At 45.6% G+C, this 22,224-nt stretch overlaps 1 protein-coding gene and 1 long non-coding RNA gene across 3 annotated transcripts in view; both read left to right on the forward strand.

The window, feature by feature from the left end:
• Positions 1-8,760, forward strand: part of LOC126534477 (uncharacterized) — a 60,872-nt gene extending 52,112 nt beyond the window's left edge. The window contains exons 1-3 of one of the 2 annotated variants that reach the window (XR_011895850.1): positions 5,202-5,341; positions 6,621-6,741; positions 7,485-8,739. The gene's annotated coding sequence lies outside the window, so the exon portion shown is untranslated. Of the gene's footprint in view, positions 1-5,201; positions 5,342-6,620; positions 6,742-7,484 lie in introns of those variants that run through there. The other variant, XR_008613026.2, reaches the window with a different exon arrangement.
• Positions 8,761-15,485: 6,725 nt separating this feature from the next.
• LOC129385558 (uncharacterized) lies at positions 15,486-17,984 on the forward strand. The gene is made up of 3 exons (XR_008613027.2): positions 15,486-15,655; positions 16,908-17,028; positions 17,714-17,984. It is a non-coding gene; the product is annotated as an uncharacterized lncRNA (long non-coding RNA).
• The last annotated feature ends 4,240 nt before the right edge of the window (positions 17,985-22,224 follow it).

Genomic DNA, 22,224 nt, shown 5'->3' on the forward strand with positions numbered 1-22,224 from the left:
GGCCAAGAAGTAAACAAGCGAAAGCGTAAACTTAAGATTTCTAGTAGAGATTGATGAATTAGCTGTGAAATAATTATAGAGAAATATATATTTGCCGAACAGTCACATTTCTCTCGGATCCCTCGTTTACTGCTCTACCAAGTGAGAAAACAGATTAATAACTTTATGTGGGTAGTTGCGTAATGATGCGTAGCTGCCAGAACCGTGCAAGAGCGCAGGACGCTGCGGCTCTAGACGTACTGCGTCCACCGTGGATGGTTAGGACACGGCCGGTCTCTAGGGGAGCGCGCGCTCTCCTCGAGACCGGCCGTGGTTAGGAAAACACCCACGTAAGCACAGCAGGGAAGTGGCTACGTCTGGTTCCGCGATTGACAACTGTAGAAGCGTCATTCAAAACACATAGAATCATTCTGCATTTCCCGCGGCGTTTTCTCTACTTCGTTTTTGAATAGAAAGATGTGATCCAAAAATAGTTTCACAAACAACGGTTAAATTTGTCAATTTTCCCTTTTCCTTCCTTTTTGGCTGTTGCCTCGGCTCTCTCCTTTAGTAGATTGGCAAATTTCTCAACTCCTTGCTACTCTTGTTTCGGTTGGCAATTTAGCACGATATGTGCTGGACAATCAGGCAAAAAACTAGACGAGGTAACGGGTGACAATTGTATTGCTTATGAATTTAAGGGATATCGCATGGTTTGATGAAGGACGCTGTTTAGCATGATTTTATTTTCCAGTTTATCTAATCCATATCACCGGCATATGGTTCCGAGGATCTGCCAGTGTCGCAGCGAGCCGTCGCTTGAGGAAATTATGAAGCAAATGGAAAAGTTTAATGCAACTGGCGTGTTCTCCGGCAGAAAATCAGGAAGATGCCTATAAAGAAAGGGGTCAGACAGGGAGACACAATCTCTCCAATGCTATTCACTGCGTCCTTAGAAGAATTATTCGAGCTATTAAACTGGCAAGGCTTACGAGTAAAGATCGACGGCAAATATCTCAGCAACGTTCGGTTTGCCGATGACATTGTTCTATTCAACAACACTGCGGACGAGTTACAACAAATGATTTAGGACCTTAACAGGGAGAGTGTAAGACTAGCACTGAAGATTAATATGCAGAAGACAAAGATAATTATAAATAACCGGGCAACGTAACAAGAGTTCAAGATCGCAAGTCAGCCTCTAGAGTCTGTGACGGGGTTTTTTTTTTTTTTTGAAATAGCAGCAACGTGCTACACCATACCTTGAACTTAAGCTTATCCTTTTTCCTCACAACCGCTGTCGTATAGTAGTGGGGTTTCTTCATGGTTTGGGAGAGGGAAAGTACGTTTAATTCTGCAGCCCATATGGGAGCACGGCTTCCTTGCCTTCTCACGTTACCTCCGCCCCTCTATTATATGGGAGCTGCCTCTTCTCTTCTATCTGCAGTTCTATCTGCGTCCCCTCTGGCCTCGCACGTTAGTAGAAATGGAAGCGCTGCAGTTTCTGCACTGCCTCTGAGGGGAGTCACAGATAATTACAGGTGCCGAGCGGCTCAAGTGCCGATGGCAAGACAGCTCCAGAGGCATGGTGCACATTCGACGCGGTGGGGTGAAAACGAGTATCGCCCCTCGCCTTCCCTCTCTTACTCGCGCCTGTCATCTATACACACCCTCTGAAGCACCCCCCGACGCGGTGTGCGAGGCAGCAGCAGCCACAGCTGCAGCAGTGGGTAAGCCCAAAGAAGAGGCAAAGAAAGCTCTCCTTAAAAAAAAAAAAAGCAAATGTGGAACACGATGAATTCCCATACCCAAATTTTCTGAATCCCTATTCTGAGATTGATTTTTGTACGTCTTCTTTCTTTATCTTTTCCCTAATTTTCTTCCACCAATGTTCCAATCGCATCTTACTAATCTCTATTGCAGACATGTTGACTTTCCCCCTGCTCTCGCAGAACCAAAGGGCTTCAAGGAGGCCAGTGGTGCCTAAATCGACCGGTGGGCAGATATCTTCACATTCTAATGAAACATGCTCCATCGTTTCCCTAGCTTTAACGCAGCGAGCACCATGTTTCTTCTTCCTCCTTATATCTCGCTTCATAGGTAGGTGCCTGTTCTAATCGCGATCTCGCTTCGAAAAGTAATGAGCTTCCTTTTGAGTTATCATAAATAGTTTCTTTCCTGATTTCGTTCTTTTTTTTCCTCTTAAGTAGTTCTTCTACTTCTTTGTGATTGGGGAGAGGGAAAGTACGCTGATCCCCTCTCTGGCTTTCAGCTTGACGTTCTTTGTGAACTGGCATGCACTGACCACGCTCCCCGTATGAAATGGGTGCGCGCGACCATCTTGCCAATTCATGCAGTTCGGAGAAATCTGTCGCCCGGCATCTGGCTAGCGCGAGAAGGACTTCTCTTTTGTCCGTCGTCTGACTTCCCTTCGCGTGAAGAGGCGACTGAACGAAAGCTTCGCCGAATGACCAGTGGCTTAAAGTGGGCGAGCCATCCTCACGCTTTCTCTGGAATGCGGCGTCCCCGCTTATCGATGACTAATCGACTAGCCCAAGCTCGCCATCGTCACTGCACGCTTGCACGAGCTTTCGAAATATCGCGTTTTCCCTTCCCGATTCTATCGAGAAACTGTTTGCATGCGGCTTTGCCTTTGTGGAAAAAGAAATAACCGTCTTTTTACGATGCGTCGTACCTTTATTCGATTTTTTTTTCCTTACCGTACAGCGAACTAAATCAACATGAGATGGGTCAATGCACGCGGTACCTCACCGCATGGCGCGTGGTCGGTGGAATTTGGATTTCAGTTTAGCCGAGTAAACTTGACTTGCTTGACTGTCGGAGAAGCACGCAGCATGCTTCAGTTGGATGCTGCGTGCGCCTTTGGTGCACTTTTTAAATTACAGTTCAAAACAAGGCAGGAACAAAAAGTGAAAACAACAGTCCTCACCTGTTTCTGTGCACTGTCGAAACACGACTTCCTGCACGCACCGTACAACGTACGCTTTACGGCGATGCTTTGCACACAAGTGCTTCGTGTCAAATGATATCTGAACCCTCTGATTTGGCTCAAGCTGAGACAATCACTTTCACCGCTGAAACGTCGCCAAAACGCAGCACTGGGTCGTTCATGAGTGCAGAGCAGGGTATTGGAAAAGAAATTGCTTGTGCCAAGAGAATGCGCGTATGTGTCTCAGCTTTTATTTTCCCGTCTTCAGCGCTTCTTATTTGCATTCAAGGCAAACATATATTCTGATACAGTCAGTTTCCAGCCATATGCTCGTTAGCATCCGGTCAGTTTTGAGTCAGCAGGAGTTTACGTTCAATCTCAGGAATCTGCGCGACTGTCATTATTGATTGATCTCGTGTGCGGCGTGTAGAATTTACATTCCGCACTTTCAGTGCCGGAAGGCTGTGATTTAATTATTATAACTCTGCGTAACTGCATTTGCTTTACGACGTGTACACAAAAACGAACAGATCATTCGCACTTTTTTTCTCTTATGCTGCGTGTGATAAATATGCATAATATTGTTCTTCCGGTGTGCACTGGTGCGCAGAGAGTTAGGTTGTGTGAAGTTGCTGCTTTTAGCAAGCTCAAAAGTGGACTGCGAGGGACACCGTATAGAGGAGGCTTCCGTGTTTATGTTACGCGATGTGGTCCTTTTGACTGCACAACCCCCCACGTGGTACACGAGCATTTTTTTTATTGCATTACATATCTGGGAAGGCGCCCATGTGGTTGGGAGTCGAACTTATGACCTCGGCAAATAAAATCAAGTAGATCGAATACGCGTCTATATAATCAAGCCGTATTCTCTTAACCCGTTTTTATATCATATTGCTCGTTTTTTTAACTGTCAGAAGTAGTGCCTCTTCTTCCTGTTTTATCGGAAAATTAATTTCCTGCGATTGACAGGACCTGCTTACACGTGACAACTTTCGTCTATATTTCGTATCCTTATAACCGCTTGGAAGACTCAGCCGCAACCCCTCCGCTTCAACGCCATGCCACCTTGTTATTTAGCTAAGGACACTAATGATTGCCGTTTTTTGAACATTTCGACTTTTCTTGTCATTCTAATCTACACGTCCACTTGAAACTATCCGGGACTGCGTCTTTAAATCTAGCATCAGTGGCCATTGTTGCCTCTACCCAAGCCAAGTCGTAGTGCCGAAATGCTGGCTCGAGAAGCATACCTGCTTCAACCAGTGTTGAACTTTTTCACGTGCATTGACTTAAGAAGCGGCAGCGTGCTGAAAGGCGTGACTCATCGGGAAAGTTTAGCTTGCTCGGGTAGAGGAAAGACAAGCGCTGGCGTCGGCTGTGAGACGGAAAAGAACTAGGAAGCTAACCAGTAAGTATGCCAGACACGAGGACGAAGAAAGACAGAGCATTAAACGACAGGTTAAAAACGCGGAAGGTAAAAATTGGATAAATTCAATGGAAAAGAAGCATAGTGTTGAACTATATCGAGACTGGAAACAGCAGATCAAGAAGGAAGCGTTTTATGATAACTCAAGAGGCAGTGGCCTTCTCTTTGAAGGTAGGTCAGGATGTCTTTGAACGCGGAGCTGTGAAAAGAAATTTAACGAAAAAGAAGACACATGTACTGTGTGTGTTAAATGTGTAGAAACAATAGAACACCTCATACTAAAATGTGATGGTATCAATCCCGATGGCGATGCGGCCACAGTCACGCTTCCTGAGGCCCTAGGGTTCAGAGATAATAATAGTCATGTAAATACATATACTTTGGAAATTAGCAAAAGGCGATTGGAGGATTGGTGGCTCAGAAGCAGAGAGGTGACACAAGGTTAAAAGGGCAGGAAGACGTAATTAAAGAAAATGGAGAATTTTCTTAGCACACAGCACAGGTAAATAAATATAAAAGGCAAAATAAAAAGCCGAGCATGTTGGCAACTGCCATCACCCCGTTTCACAGGGGACGCTCCTACCTTCCACCCATCCATCGACTTGACGTGGGGGAGGGCACGCCATACCACGCGAGAGAGGGACCCACCTCATCTCCGCAGAAGAAACAGTTCTCCTACTCACTCTCTCTCCCGTATTTCAACTCTCGCTACCTCTCTCTCGCTCAGTCTGTCTCTCTCCTTCTCTATTTCTCTCTCTCTCTCTCTCCCCTTGTTCTCCTGGGGACCACGTGGTTGAAAAAAAGCATAAAAGGAGAGCACTCGCAGTGCAGCAGCCTTTTTCTGCAACGGTCGGCCTGCCTGGTCACGGCCGGACTGGACTACGCGCATCGTGCGTGCTCCAGTCCGGCCGTGGCCCGGCTTTGCACTTCGCCACATTGTGAAGACTGGGCCGCCTAAGTGCTTTTCCGTTTCCTACACGCACAAGGTGAGTAACCCATTTGCTACGAAATTTATTCTTGTCATTTATAACCTGAATAGATCATTGTACGTTATGGCATCTTCCGCAAACGCGAGTGCAGGCGGTTTGAGGCACGGCATCTTATGCAATGCCGCACGAGACAATCGAGAGCGAGCGCGTGATTTCAAATGTGGGTTCTGTGTGGTTAAAGGACGCTAGAGTTAATGGCATTCCTTATACTGAGGCCAACATATTTGTGGAGTCATGTGCTTTACTGCATTTTTGCACATGTTAGGTGTTTTGGGTATGCATAGGTACCCCACGAACCGGGTGACACCTCAATCTGCTGCCGCAGCTTTTTTCTTTTTTGCAGACACGCCCAAACAATTTTGTTTAAAAAATATCTGATAGTAGGCGTTTAAATCATTTTAAATAAAGCGGAGTGAGCCTTGCTATTTTACGTGGCCTACGTGCGGTCAGGATGTCACGTACGAAGGTTCTCGTGCTGGGTGGAAATTTTACGCAACTAAGCAAAGTGAAAGGGATCATGGCTTAACCTGCCGACTCTCCGGAAAGTCGTCCCGTTTGCATTTTCTGAGTCAATTTATTCAACCTTGGGAAGAGGGCTTGGCGGGTTCTCCAGTGCTGTGCCTCTGAAGTCGCTGTAGTGGAATGCACCGTATTGTCATCCTGCGGGGAAATACAATATCACGAGTAGTTTTACACTTAGTAAACGGTCCATCGTCTTCTCTCGAAGCCGTCAGCTTTCAGAAACATGCCACTTATGCGAGTTTGTTGGGCTGGACTTCGCACTCAATTCTCAGGTTGTCAACGGTTATATATTCTTTGAATATGTGTGGATCTCATGGTCAGCTTTCTGCTGCCTTCCCTCTATTCCGGCGCCGCGTAACATGCTATGGGATTAAACATGGCGCCGACGTCACTGTCTCAATAAACCAAGCGTAACATGTGCCAAAGTCTACCCATACGTACAAGAGTGCTTCGACCTATTTTCGAAGTCGGAGAAGCGCCGACGCAAACTTTGGACGATGAATAAATATGGAGGTGGGGAGCCAATTACAGCATTTGATGGCCAGAGTTGGGGTCATATATACATTGTCTTGACTGCTCGTAATAATAACAAAATTGCTGACATCGTTTAGAAGTAACGCCAGGTGCACAGTCGTGACCTGTGCGAAATTGAATCATCGCATGCGATTGGGTTGCCTGGGTAACGTGGAACGGTACGCGGACCTGCCTTGGCGGATCGTGGACTTGTTCTAACAGCTTCGTCGTTACCTTGCAGCATCTGAGCAAGGCACATACCCGTATGCTCTCCCCCTGGGGTGCACATGGACACGCCGATCATCGGGACCTTCTTTCATCGGCGCCCCCATCCAAGCGAAGGCAGCTAGACCTCTCTCAAGGTAACTCGTTTCTTCCTGTCGCGCTCCCATGATCTGATCCTCCTCCTACATGAAGCACTGCTAGCACTACTAAAATGTTAAACAAGTGCGTGAAAAGCAAATAGCCTCTATTTGTGTCATAATACTCATTTGTTATCACTTTGTAATACTTGTATTTGTTTTTACGGCCTGGTGCGCTGTATTCCGTGGACTACAGATTGTTACTTACGCGTACCTTTGCGTGATGCGTTTATGAATCATTGAAACCTTTTGGGCGCGCTGATGGTCGTACGGTTGCAATGGGATGCGGCGTAGCCTTCGTCCCGACTATATATACTGTGTGAATCAAGTATATTACCAGTCCTTCATTGATGGCGAGCAAATACAATGAAAAAAAAAAAATTGACCGCTCCTTCCAGTCTGTGAAGATGGTCGAACAGCGAAACTGGGTTAGTTACACCGAGTGTTACACCATGAAAGTGGTGTAACACTCGATGTTACACTTCGCAAGCATTCTATAATGTAAATCTTCTGTTTCACCACTCTTTCACCTCTTTTTCGCTTTGGCGGTAGACAGCTTCTTCCTCAGGAATACGCACTACGCGTGATTACCGGGACAATGAAAGAAACAATAAATGCGTTATTACAAACGACTGCGACGTGACACTCATGGGGCTACAAAAAGCGTTGCGAAGCTGCTCGTTGTAGTTCGAGACAACCGGTCTCTCCACAAGTCATGCCTCATTTGTACGCTCTTTGTGCAGCACCGAGATTGCCGAATCGGGGAACCTTGGATCGCCGACACTACGCCGCCTGAGGCTGCCTTCGATGGTCTACAGTGGTCTTTGTCCAAGTGCTCCTGGCCTACGCTTTCTACTACCTACAATGAACGAAACTCTTCTTTTTCATTTTTTTTTTTTTTTGAGGAGGCCATCGACACGATAACTGCGTGCTAGTGTGGATTTCATATTTCTCTAGGGGGAAAAGATTGCAAGCGACTTTACATTTAAAGAATAAATACACGACTGTTTTACGCTTTCAGTGCACTGTTTTCTTTATAAGGACACCACTCAAAATACAGTCGTTTCCTTAATTTGCGGCAACATATCGCTGTGACAATACATGTCACGCTCGGGGCGGCGCTAACTAAACATTAGTTTTACCTCGTCGAATTGACCATTGGTTTCAATTATCTGGTGGGTCACTTCATATAAAAAACGACTTTAGATAGACAGGAATGAAGAGCACCTAATCTGCCATCTTGCAGGTGCATGTTCGACAACGTCTGCGTTGCGCCGTCAATTTTCTGTATTACCGATGAGTATTAGACGCAGAAGCCATAGTGTTAATTTTTTTTTTTTTTTTGCTGACGACCACTGCAAGAGGAGTATGAAATAAAGCCGGGTTGATAGATAAATTAGATTTCTGATGTGCTAAAATAACAGGTCGCGCTCGGCAATCACCGCCATTCCAGAAGTTGCGCAATTCGTAGAAAACTCCAGTTGATGTACCGCTTGTAGGAAATGTACACGCGCATGCCCAAAATATACACAAAACAAATAAAAAAGAAATCAACCCGACGGGATAAAAGCAAAGACAGCGGCCACGCTGATTGTCAACGTTGCCCGTTCGAAGATATGACAACACGCAGCAGAGTTGTTTTCGAGTGCGTAATCCCGATTATGGTTTCTCCACTAGAAAAACACGTGTTTTACGTGGTATCGCACTTGAGAGAGAGACTCCTTATTAGAAAAACAGATCTTTGCCGGCGCGCATACAACAGGGGGCATGACACTCTGTATAGTGATGGAGAATGGGATCAAAAGATTCCTGAGGAGAGTGGGACAAAAAGAGAACAAAAAAAATATTAAATGCGCAAGTAGACCTCATACTAATATTTACAGGTGACATGGTGGGTAAATTGAGGATTTTTTATATGAAATGTTTAAACGTTAAAGCTTTCTTATTAGACCAATTTCTGACAGGTATTTGAACAACAAATCCAAAACCCGCCTCTGTTTTGAAGGACCCGGCATTGGACCTCGGATGCGGGGTAATGCGGGTTGACGGATCGTGGCAAATCGTGTCCATTTGTTGCTGACAAAATTGTCTCTCTTCGCGGACGCGGGGTATTCTAGTAATATGTACTCCATTATCTCTTAGTTGCCACAGTTATCACAGCAGGGCTTAGTGGTAACCCCTATGCGGTACAGATTATTGTTCATGTATACCCCGTTCAGTCGAAGACGAAGGTACAATGTCTGCAAGTGTCGAGGAAGTGGTCGTGGAATTTCCTGTCTGATTTCTGGGTCAATATAACGCAGGAAGTTATCTTGGTCAAGCGGCAGATTCCATATGTGGTCCTTTTCTTGATAAGCATTTTTTTTTTGCAATGGTTGAAGCATCGGCTTTTGTAAAAAATGTACTTTTGAAATTGCGGTATTGGAGTCCATTTCGGGCACCTTCATCCGCTTTTTAATTTCCTGAAATATCGGCATGACCAGGTATCCACTGGAACGTGATGAAATGCATGCCCAGCAATCTTAGCCTCGTAGTGAAGATCAGCAATGTCAAATGCGGCAGGTTGGTTATTACAAGGCTCGTGTCTGTTTCACATAACATGTGGGACTGAAGAGTGTATGCTTGGGCTGGTTGGTAAAACATGGTTACACTGGAAGCATAGCGCGCAGAAAAACGAACCACAAAGACCAGACAGATCAAACTTTGTGGTTCGTTTTTTTGTGTGCTATGCTTCCAGTGTAACCTTGTGGGACTGCTTTTGAATCCTTGAAAATCACCCATGTCAATGGCGGCTGCTCCGAAGTACACGCACAAGGGCCTCCTTAATGCCATATAGGTCTGCTGAAGTAGATGATGTCGCTCGCTAAAGACGAAACGAGAATCATTGCCCTGTAGAGGGAACAAAAGGTCCGCACGATGAGTGATGTGGAGTTGTAGAGCAATCTGTGAAAATGTGCGTTGCGGCTGCGTATTCTACGACTCTACGAAAGCGTGTATCAATTTGCAGCTGTTATAAATTTTGCACGCTCTACTTGTTCTGGCGTAGGAATGCAACTTCGCCTGCTTTTCGCCTATATGTATTTTACCCCAAGGTGAATTTGGCCGCTCTCCTTCAGCTGTGAAGAAATATACGGCCACATACTTGTTGCCTTTGGTTCATGTGGAACTATTTTTAAACATCATTGTTTTGCTTGTGTGATCTCACAAACGGAAGAGGTAATGCTTGGAAATTCTTCTAAGCTCTCATTACACTGGCAATCTCGAAGACTAGACACATTGGCTTCGCCCGCAGAAGAACATGAATAAATTGAATGCACGTACATGTAATCTAACTGTGCTTGTGGCAGTAGTACACGTGCAGTTGAACTCGTTGACCGCGCCAGCTGTGTCGTGGTTGGCGGGAAAAGGCAGATTCCGCGCTTTATCGTTTCTGCGGGTAAAGGTGCTTATGGTACGAACACGCTTAAGTATATGTTTCATGGTGACAGTGAGCGCTGTTTGATTGGTGAATGTTTCCACTACATCGGTGTTTTTTATGACAATAAATTAAAGAGCTTTAGCCACCCTACAATGATGACGCCTACTCGCTTTCCTTTTGACTGGCCCCGTACAGTTACTTGCACTTAATGCGTCGCTACTCGCTGTGTTCGTTCTACATTCACATAAACGAGAAGAAAGGGGGTTAACCGAGAGGCCCGATTTCTTATTGGTCATATCACAAGGAGCCAACAAACACTGACACCAAGGGCACCATAAGGGAAATTGCTTGTGGATAACAAATGAAATAAAGAAACGATAAATTAATGGAAATCTAAGTGGATGAAAAAACAACTAACCGCAGGTGGGCAATGATCCGACAACTTTCATATGCGAATTTGCATGCGAATTTTCCATTAAAACTGGAATAAGAAACACCTATATTGACTGTTAAAGAAACCATCAATAATATATGAAAACAGGCTAACAGAAACTGACTTGCTATCGATAGACTCGCATTCGAACTAATTGCTTTCACTTCACATTTGCTCGGCACACTCAATCCGCCTAAATTGGCGGCTCCATAATGCTGCGCTGCTTAGCTGAAGGTCATGTGTTCGACTCCTGACCACTTGGGCGCCTTCTCAGATATTTCATTAAAAATAATATAAAAGAATGCTCTTGTACCGTGCTCGGGGTTATGCAGTCAAAAGCACCACATCGCGTAATATGGACACCGAGGCCTCCACTACGGTGTCCCTCGTGGTCGTCAAAACCCGCCAACTCGATATCAGCTAACATTTTTCACACGCCAGCCCACCCTAAGAACAGTGTTATGCACGCTTATCACATGCAGCATGACAGAGAAATAATTGTCCGAGTGATCTGTTCATTCTTGTGTACAAGTTGTGTAACACAGTTGCGCAGGGTTAGAGTAATTAAGTCACAGCCTTCCGGCACTGAAAGTGCAGAATGTAGTACCCCTGTCAAGCGGGCAAGTTAAGTGCACTTACGGAGAGTGCACTTTGTCAAATATTAACGTCGCAAGCTGACTGTACTCGCAGAAGTGTGCATTCCGGTCAGAGTGCGTTCAGGGAACGCACTTTGCTGGTCCAGTGCGTAGCCTCGCCGCCAGCGGTTTCGACGCCACAAAATTTTATTCATACAAAAAGGACGAAGAAGTTAACTCTAGCGGTTGAACAGCGTTTAGCAAAATAATCGTAGCATAGCTCGCTGATATTCTGTTACAGCAAGATCAAATGCCGCCTCGTCGCACGCCACCATCTTGTTCTGGATCGGGTAGGCATTCGTCTTGACTGGCCTTGACTTGCGGCACTCTTGTGATAAAAATACTTCCGTTTTTTGTAAAGTAAATATAGATTACGATTGTTTTTTTATTTATATTACTTCTAAAGTAATCGCTTTCTAGAAGTTTTTTTATTTATGCAATAAAAAAATAAATTTTAGAAGTTTCTTTTTATTCATTAAATATGACGCGCTGACAAAGCGTGTCACATTTTTGCGCCCCCAAGAAATATTTCCGCCAACTGTAGTTACCGATGCACCGAAAGGCTTCCCTGACGGCCTTATATGAACGGACATGGCGTAAACTTCACAAACTACAAGCTAAAGCATCTGGAAATCGTTCCGCAGCACGTGGCAGCAATACTTTCAAGCAGCGCCGCGCCGTATCGCCCAAGCGAGAGAGGAGGAAAGGATCGCCGCGCTCCCCATCCTCCTCGCCCGATGAAAAGTTCTATGGGTGGAAGGAAGGTACGTGGCAGAAAAGGAAAGAGACCTGAGTAACCGCTTTGCACCGCACCGCGTCGAATGTGCACAATGCCCTCTGCAGCTCCCGGGTCATCGCCACATTAGCCTCTCAACAGCTGTAATTATCCGTGGCTTCCCGCAAGTGCTTACCTATCTACCAACCTGCAAGTCCAGAGGGAAGCTGGATAGAATTGAGAGGAGGGGGAGAGAGGGCAGAGAATGGGTGGAACCCACAGCGGTCGCGAAAGGAGTGTTAACAGCCTTGCCACTCTAGCTTCCCTAGCTTTAACGCAGCAAGCACATGTTTCTTCTTCCTTCTTATATCTCGCTTTATAGGTGTCTGTTCTAATCGCGATCTCGCTTCGAAAAGCGATGAGCTTCCTTTTGAGTTATCATAAATGGTTTCTCTCCTGATTTCGTTTTTTTCCCTCTTAAGTAGTTCTTCTACTTCTTTGTGATTGGGGAGAGGGAAAGTACGTTGATCCCCTCTCTGACTTTCAGCTGGACGTTCTTTGTCAACTGGCATGCACCGCCGCGTTCCCTGTATGAAAGGGGTGCGCGCGACCATCTTGCGAATTCATGCAGTTCGGAGAAATCTCTCGCCCGGCATCTGGCCAGCGCGAGAAGGGCTTCTCTATTGTCCGTCGTCTGACTTCCCCCCGCGCACAGGGTACTGAAGGGAAGCTTCGCCGAAAGTCCTGTGGCCTACAGTGGGCGAGCCATCCTCACGCTTTCTCTGGAATTCGGCGTCCCCGCTTATCGATGACTAATCGACTCGCCCAAGCTCGCCATCGCCACTCCGCGCTTGCACCAGCTTTCGAAATATCGCTTATTCCCTTCCCGATTCTATCGAGAAACTGTTTGCATGCGGCTTTGCCTTTGTTTGAAAAAAAAAAAAGAATAATAACCGTGTTTTTACGATGCCCGGCGACATTTATTCTATTTTTTTTTCCTTGGTGCAATTGTCTTAACCGTACAGCGAACTACATCAACAAGAAATGGTTCAATGCACGCGGTACCTCACCGCATGGCGCGTGGGCGGTGGATTTTGGATTTCAGTTTAGCCGAGTAAACTTGACTTGCTTGACTGTCGGACAAGCACGCAGCGTGCTTCACTTGCGCGCTGGGTGCTCCATTGGTGCATTTTTTTTTTATTACAGTTCAAAACAAGAAAAGAACAAAAAGAGAAAAAAAACGGTCCTCATCCGTTCCCCTGCACTGTCTAAGCACAGCTTCCTGGGCGCGCCGTACAACGTGCCAAAACTTTACGGCGATGCTCTGTAGTCAGGTGCTTCGTGTCAAATGATATCTGAACCCTCTTATCTGGATCGAGCAGAGACGATCACTTTTACCATTGAAACGTCGCGAAACACAGCGCTGGGTCGTTCATGTGCGGAAAGCAGGGTATCGGAAAAGAAATTGCTTGTGCGAAGAAAATGCGCGTTTGTGTCTCAGCTTTTATTTTTCCGCCTTCAGCGCATATTATTTGCACTTAAGGCAAACATGTATTCTGATACAGTCAGTTTCCAGCTATATACTCGTTAGCATCCGGTCAGTTTTGAGTCAGCAGGAGTTTGCGTTCAATCTCAGGAATCTGCGCGACTGTCAGTATTGATTGATCTCGTGTGCGGCGTGTAGAATTTACATTCCGCACTTTCAGTGCCGGAAGGCTGTGATTTAATTATTATAACTCTGCGTAACTGCATTTGCTTTACGACGTGTACACAAAAACGAACAGATCATTCGCACTTTTTTTTTCTCTTATGCTGCGTGTGATAAATATGCATAATATTGTTCTGCCGGTGTGCACTGGTGTGCAAAAAGTTAGGTTGTGTGAAGTTGCTGCTTTTAGCAAGCTCAAAAGTGGACTGCGAGGGACACCGTATAGAGGAGGCTTCCGTGTTCATGTTACGCGATGTGGTCCTTTTGACTGCACAACCCCCCGCGTGGTACGCGAGCATTTTTTTTTATTGCATTACATATCTGGGAAGGCTCCCAAGTGGTTGGGAGTCGAACTTATGACCTCGGCAAATAAAATCAAGTAGATCGAATACGCGTCTATATAATCAAGGCGTATTCTCTTAACCCGTTTTTATATCATATTGCTCGTTTTTTTAACTGTCAGAAGTAGTGCCTCTTCTTCCTGTTTTATCGGAAAATTAATTTCCTGCGATTGACAGGACCTGCTTACACGTGACAACTTTTGTCTATATTTCGTATCCTTATAACCACTTGGAAGACTCAGCCGCAACCCCTCCGCTTCAACGCCATGCCACCTTGTTATTTAGCTAAGGACACTAATGATTGCCGTTTTTTGAACATTTCGACTTTTCTTGTCATTCTAATCTACACGTCCACTTGAAACTATCCGGGACTGCGTCTTTAAATCTAGCATCAGTGGCCATTGTTGCCTCTACCCAAGCCATGTCGTAGTGCCGAAATGCTGGCTCGAGAAGCATACCTGCTTCAACCAGTGTTGAACTTTTTCACGTGCATTGACTTAAGAAGTGGCAGCGTGCTGAAAGGCGTGACTCATCGGGAAAGTTTAGCTTGCTCGGGTAGAGGAAAGACAAGCGCTGGCGTCGGCTGTGAGACGGAAAAGAACTAGGAAGCTAACCAGTCAGTATGCCAGACACGAGGACGAAGAAAGACAGAGCATTAAACGACAGGTTAAAAACGCGGAAGGTAAAAATTGGATAAATTCAATGGAAAAGAAGCATAGTGTTGAACTATATCGAGACTGGAAACAGCAGATCAGGTAGGAAGCGTTTTATGATAACTCAAGAGGCAGTGCCCTTCTCTTTGAAGGTAGGTCAGGATTTCTTAGAACGCGGAGCTGTGAAAAGAAATTTAACGAAGAAGACAAATGTACTGTGTGTGGTAAATCTGTAGAAACAATAGAGCACCTCATACTAAAATGTGATGGTATCAATCCCGATGTTGATGCGGCCAGTCACGCTTCCTTAGGTCCTAGGGTTCAGAGATAATAATAATCATATAAATAAATATGCGGTGGAAATTAGCAAAAGGCGATTGGAGGATTGGCGGCTCAAAAGCAGAGAGGTGACATAAGGTTAAAAGGGTAGGAAGACGTATTTAAAGGAAATCGAGAATTTTATTAACACACTGCACAGGTAAATAAACATAAAAGGCAAAATAAAAAGCCGAGCATGTTGGCAACTGCCATCACCCCGTTTCACAGGGGACGCTCCTGCCTTCCACCCATCCCATCCATCGACTTGACGTGGGGGAGGGCACGCCATACCACGCGAGAGAGGGACCCACCCCACCTCCGCAGAAGAAACGGTTCTCTTACTCACTCTCTCTCCCGTATTTCAACTCTCGCTAACTCTCCGTCTCTCGCTCAATCTCTCTTTCCTTCTCTCTCTCTCTCTCTCTCTCCCGTATTTCAACTCTCGCTAACTCTCTGTCTCTCTCTCTCTCTCTCCTTGTTCTCTAGGGGACCACGTGGTCCAAAAAAAAACATAAAAGGAGAGCACTCGCAGTGCACCAGCCTTTTTCTGCAGCGGCCGGGCCTGCCTGGTCACGGCCGGACTGGACTACGTGCATCGTGCGTGCTCCAGTCCGGCCGTGGCCGGGCTTTGCACTTCACCACATTGTGAAGACTGGGACGGCTAATGGCATTTCCGTTTCCTACACGCACAAGGTGAGTAACCCATTTGCTACGAAATTTATTGGTGTCGTTTTTAACCTCAATGGGTCATTGAAGGTTATGGCATCTTCCGCAAACGCGAGTGCAGGCGGTTTGAGGCACGGCATCTTACGAAATGCCGCACGAGACAATCGAGAGCGAGCGCGTGATTTCAAATGTGGGTTCTATGTGGTTAAAGGACGCTAGAGTTAGTGGCATTTCTTCCACAGAGGCGAACATATTTGTAGAATAATGTGCTTTAATGCATTTTTGCACATGTTAGGTATTATGGGTATGCATAGGTACCCCACGAACCGGGTGACACCTCAATCTGCTGCCGCAGCATTTTTTTATTTTTTTTGCAAACACGCCCAAACAATATTCTGTAAAATATATCCGATAGTAGGTGTTTAAATAAAGCGGATCTTACTATTTTACGTGGCCTACATGCGTTCAGGAAGTCGCGTACGAAGGTTATCGTGCTGCGTGGAAATTTTACGCAGCTAAGCAAAGTAAAAGGGATCATGGCTTAACTTGCCGACTCTCCGGAAAGTTATCCCGTTTGCATTTTCTGAGTCGATTTATTGAACCTTCGGAAGGGTGCTGGGCGGGCTTTCCGATGCTGTACCTCTGAAGTCGCTGTAGTGGAATGCACCGTATTGTCTATCTGCGTGGAAATACAATATCACGAGTAGTTTTACACTTAGTAAACGGTCCATCGTATTCTTTCAGAAACATGTCACTTATGCGCGTTTGTTAGGCTGTACTTCGCACTCAATTCTTAGATTGTCATCGGTTATATTTTCTTGTGATTATTTATAATATCATCGTCAGCTTTCTGCTGCCTTCCCTCTATTCCGGCGCCGCGTAACATGCTATGGGATTAAACATGGCGCCGACGTCACTGTCTCAATAACCCAAGCGTAACATGTCCCAAAGTCTACCCATACGTACAAGAGTGCTTCGACCTATTTTCGAAGTCGGAGAAGCGCCGACGCAAACTTTAGACGATGAATAAATATGGAGGTGGGGAGCCAATTACAGCATTTAATGGCCAGAGCTGGGGTCATCTATACATTGTCTTGACTGCTCGTAATAATAACAAAATTGCTGACATCGTTTAGAAGTAACGCCAGGTGCACAGTCGTGACCTGTGCGAAATTGAATCACCGCATGCGATTGGGTTGCCTGGGTAACGTGGAACGGTACGCGGACCTGCATTGGCGGATCGTGGACTTGTTCTAACAGCTTCGTCGTTACCTTGCAGCATCTGAGCTAGGCACATACCCGTATGCTCACCCCCTGGGGTGCACATGGACACGCCGATCATCGGGACCTTCTTTCATCGGCGCCCCCATCCAAGCGAAGGCAGCTAGACCTCTCTCAAGGTAACTCGTTTCTTCCTCTTCCGCTCCCATGATCTGATCCTCCCTCGACATGAAGCGCTGCTAGCGCTTACCAAAATGTTAAACAAGTGCGTGAAAAGTAAACAGCTTCTAGTTTTTGTCATACCATTCATTTGTTATCACATTGTAATACTTGCATTTGTTTTTACGATCTGGTGCGCTGTATTCCGTGCAGTACAGGTCGTTACTTTTGCGTATCTTTGCGTGATGGGTTTATTGAGACATTTTCGGCCCGATGATGGTCGTGCGGTTGTAATGGGAAGCGGCGTAGCCTTCGTCCCGACTATATATACAGTGTGAACCAAGCATATTACTAGTCCTTCATTGATGGCGAGCAAATAGACTGAAAGAAAATTGACCGCTCCTTCCAGTCCGTGAAGATGGTCGAACAGCGCAGCTGGGTTAGTTACATTGACTGCTACACCATGAAAGTCAAACTTCGGAAGAATTCTATAATGTAAATAATCTGTTTCACCATTCTTTCGCCTCATTTTCGCTTTGGCGGTAGATAGCTTCTTCCTCAGGAATACGCACTACACGTGATTATCAGAAACGACTGCGACGTGACACTCGTGGGGCTACAAAAAGCGGTGCGTAGCTGCTCCTTGTAGTTCGGTACACCCGGTCTCTCCACCTATCATGCCTAATTTGTACGCTCTTTGTGCAGCACCGAGTTTGCCGAATGGAGAAACCTTGGTTCGCCGACTCTACGCCGCCTGAGGCTGGCTTCTATGGTCTACAGTGGTCCTTGTCCAAGTACTTCTGGCCTACGCTCTCAACTACCTACAATGGACGAAACTTTTTTATTTTTATTTTTATTATTATTTTTAGGCCTGCGAAGCGATAACTGCGAACAAGTGTCGACTTCATATTTCTCCAGGGGGACGAAGAATGCAAGCGATTTTACATTTCAAGAATAAATACACGACTCTGTTTTACGCTTTCTGTGCACTGTTTTCTTTATAAGGAGACCACTTTGCTTCCCGAAAATACACGCGTTTCCTTGATTACATGTCACATGTAATCAATACACATGTATCACAATACATGTCACGCTCGGGGCGGAACTAACCAAACATTAGTTTGACCTCGTCGAATTGACCGTTGGTTTCAATTATCTGGCGGGTTACTTCATATAAAAAACGACTTTAGATAGACGAGAATGAAGAGCACCTAATCTGCCATCTTGCGTAGGTGTATTTTCGGCAACGTGCACGTTTCGCCGTAACTTTTCTGAAGTACTGGTGACTATTGGACGCAGAAGCCACATCGTTATTTTTTCACTAATAACCACTGCAAGAGGAGCATGAAATAAAGCCGGGTTGATTGACACATTACATTTCTGAAGTGCCAAAATAACACGTCGTGCCCGTCAGTGACCAGCGGGCCAAAAGTTGTTGCGCAAATCGTAGAAAACTCGGACGAGGGTACGGCTTGTCGGCAAGGTACACGCGCGTGCCCAAAATATACACAAAAGAAACAAAAAACGAATTAATACGACGGGATAAAAGCAAGGACAGCGGTCGCTCCGTCGCACTCATTGTAAGCGTTTCTTGTTCGAAGATATGACAAGACGCAGCAGAGTTGTTTTCGAGTGCGTAATCCCGGTTATGCCTTCTCCACTACAAACACAGCAGTTTTACTTGGTATCGCACTTGAGAGAGAGACTCATTATTTGAAAAATAGATTTTTGCCGGCGCGCATACAACCGCGGGCACGCTACTCTGTATAGAGATATACTCTGCATAGATACTCTGTATATAGTGAAAAAAGAAAAGAATACAAATAAATATCAAATGCGCAAGTGGACCTGATGCTAACATTTGCAGGTGACATGGCCGGCAAATTTAGGCTTTTGTATATGAACTGTTTCATCTCTAAAGCTTTCTTATTAGGCCAGTTTCTGACAGGTATTTGAACAACAAATCGAAAACCCGCCTTTGTTTTGAAGGGCCGGGCATTGGAGCTAACATGCTGGGTAATGTTAACGGATCATGGCAAATCATGTTCATTTGTTGTCGAGGTGCTTGTGGTACGGAGACGCAGAAGTATATCTTTCATGGTGACAGTGAGCGCTGTTTGTTTGGTGAATGTTTCCACTAGATCGTTTTTCATGACAATAAACTGAGAGATGTAGCCACCCTACAATGATGACGCCTACTCGCTTTCGTTTTGACTGGGCCCCTACGGTTACCTGCACTTAATGCGTCACTAGTCGCTGTGTTCCTTTTATAGTCGCATAAACGAGAAGAAATGGGGTTAACCGAGAGGCCCGATTTTTTATTAGTCATATCAGAAGAAGCCAGCAAGCACTGACACCAAGGACAACATAGGGGAAATTACTTGTGCTTCATAAATGAAATAAATAAACGATGAATTAATGGAAATGAAAGCGGATGGAAAAACAACTTGCCGCAGGTCGGGAACGATCCCACAACTTTGGCATGTGAATTTTCCATTAAAACTGCAAGAAACACCTTTTTTTGACTGATTAAATTCCAGCAATAAAATATAAGTACAGGCTAACAGAAACTGACTTCTATCAATAGACTCGCATTCGAACTAATTAATTTAACTTAACATTGTCTCTACACACCCAATCGGCTGGGTGGCTACATAATGTTGCGCTGCTTAGCTCGAGGTCATGTGTTCGACTCCTGACCACTTGGGCGCCTTCCCAAATATTTAATTCAATATAGAAAAAAAAAATACTCGTGTACCGTGCTGGGGTTTGTGCAATCAAAAGCAGCACGTCGCGTAAAATAAATACGGAGCCCCCCCCCCCCCCCCCCCCCATGGTGTCCCTCGTGGTCGCTAAAACCCGCAACTCGATATAACCTAACATTTTTCACACTGCTGAGCACATGAAGAATGTTATGCAGGCTTATCACATGCAGCATAATAGAGAAAAAAATTGTCTGAGTGATCTGTTCATTTTTGTGCACACGTCGTGAAACATTGAACGCAGATTTGGAGTGACTAAATCACAGCCTTCCGGCACTGAAAGTGCAGAATGTAAATTAAACAAGCCGCACACGAGACCAATGAGTACCGACAGTCGCGCAGACTCCTGAGAGTGAACATAACCTGCTGCTGACTCAAATTTTGTTCTGCAGCATGAAATGACCGCCAGTTTCCACGCTCGACTTGCTTGAAGCCACAATTGCAATCATGTCATAACCTGAAAAAGATAAATAAAAAATAACTGACCTTATGCTGACGAATATTTAGCTGAAGGTTACTCTACCAGAATATACCGGGTGTTTCGGCGAAAATATTCAACATTTTTCAATGATGGCCTGTGGCAGATTGCACAATTCTAGTTCTATGCTGCTCTACTCGAAGAGGCGGACATTACTTGCACAAAGAACTTAATGGCACAACTGCCTCATGAACAAAAATTCGCTAATTAGAATTTCAACTATATAGCTTACGACTCATATTGCAATTCAAAAATTTTAGACGGAGTTCTCGAGGCCGATCCACATTTTGAGGCTGGCACCAGTTTCAATATATTAATTACCGAACTTTGCAGAGGAATGCTCTGGCGTTCCGGTTCAGGTTTCATGCATTAAGGCACAAAAGTAAGTGGAACGCCAATTCACTCCTCGATACATATCGGATAGGTGTAAGCATTGATTGATTTAAGCCAAAGTAATTTTATTTGCATTCGCAAAAGTAGTGAAGTTTTCGGCGAGGTCGGCGAAATCAGTGCCGAGATAGCTCGGTCTGCATAGCTGTGCATAATCTCTGGCCCCGTAGCTGTCGCTTCATGGCCAAGACACGTTGTCCATGAGTTATCGATACTCCATGGCCTTGTTTGATTGTAGCTTCTCACAGCTTCGAGATGAAAGACAAGAAGGGATAAAGGCGGGGGGAGGGGGATGTATGCTGCCTGATTTCGGTGGGGGGGGGAGGGGGACGGTCCCCCACCCCTGGGTACGTGCCTGAGCGTGGCGGAGAGGAAAGGCTAACAGCAACTCGCCACTCTCGTACTCGACTTTGCGCTGAAGACGCTTAACATTCGCCGTAAACATCAGTATTAATTATCGTCAGTCAAAGAACCAGCACATAAAGCTTTGCTTACATCGATTCCCACCGTGCGTGATGAGATCCGCACGATTTCTGTTTTTGTCTAACTGGCAGTCGTTTTTGCGCTTTCTCACGAAATGTTCAGACAGAGTTCTTGTGTGCTGCTGTCTTCTCTTGGACCGGGTCAATTGGATGGATGGATGTTATGAGCGTCCCCTTTGGATCGGGGTGTTAGGTTGCGCCACCAAGCTCTTGCTAATGTCCTACCTAGGCAAAAAAAAAAAAAAAAATGCAGGTCCCACGCACTGTGGGAATCGATGTAACCAAAGCTTTCTGTGCTGTTTGCTTTGAGTGACGATAATTAGCGGTGATGTTGACGGCTAAGACTTAATTTCTTCAACGTTTAGTTTAACACGAGAGTAGCGAGTTGATGTTAAACGTTACCTTGCGTGCACCACTGCTCTTTGTCTGTGTAGTTCGCAGAACACACAGGGAGTGGTGTTTGCTTGATGCGTTGTTGTGGGCCATATTTTGTAACCTCTGCGAGCGTATAGCGTTGTCATTTCCTCACATGGAACACCGCATTGTGGCAGAACTACTAAACTTGAATTGGATTATGGGGCTCTACGTGCCAAAACCACAATCGGATTATGAGTCGCGCCGTAGTGGCGGACTTCGGATTAATTTTGACACCGCGATGTTCTTTAACGTGTCCAGAAATCTAAGTGCACGTGCGTTTTCTATTTCGCCCCCGTCGAAATGCGGCTGCCGCGATTGGGATCAAATCCACGGCCAATAGCAACGCCATTGCCGCAAAGCTAACGCGGCGGGCACAGAATTGTTGATTTGGCGGTCAACTGCTTCCGTAGTGTGGCCTGGACACTGCGGTGTGCTTTAATTAATGGGGCTCTGCTTCTGTGCGCCCAAGTTGCAGGCTTAAAATATTTGCATGCCGTTTATTTTCCGGAAATAGCAGCAACGTGCTGCACCGTACCTTGAACATACGCTTATCCTGTTTCCCCGCAACAGATGTCGTATAGTATAGTGGGGTTTCTTCATGGTTTGGTAGAGGGAAACTACGCTTAATTCTCCAGCCCATATGGCTGCACGGCTTCCTTCCCTTCTCACGTCACCTCCCCCCCTCTA

The sequence above is a fragment of the Dermacentor andersoni genome, chromosome 7 (genome assembly GCF_023375885.2).
Source record: "Dermacentor andersoni chromosome 7, qqDerAnde1_hic_scaffold, whole genome shotgun sequence".
Lineage (NCBI taxonomy): Eukaryota > Metazoa > Arthropoda > Arachnida > Ixodida > Ixodidae > Dermacentor > Dermacentor andersoni.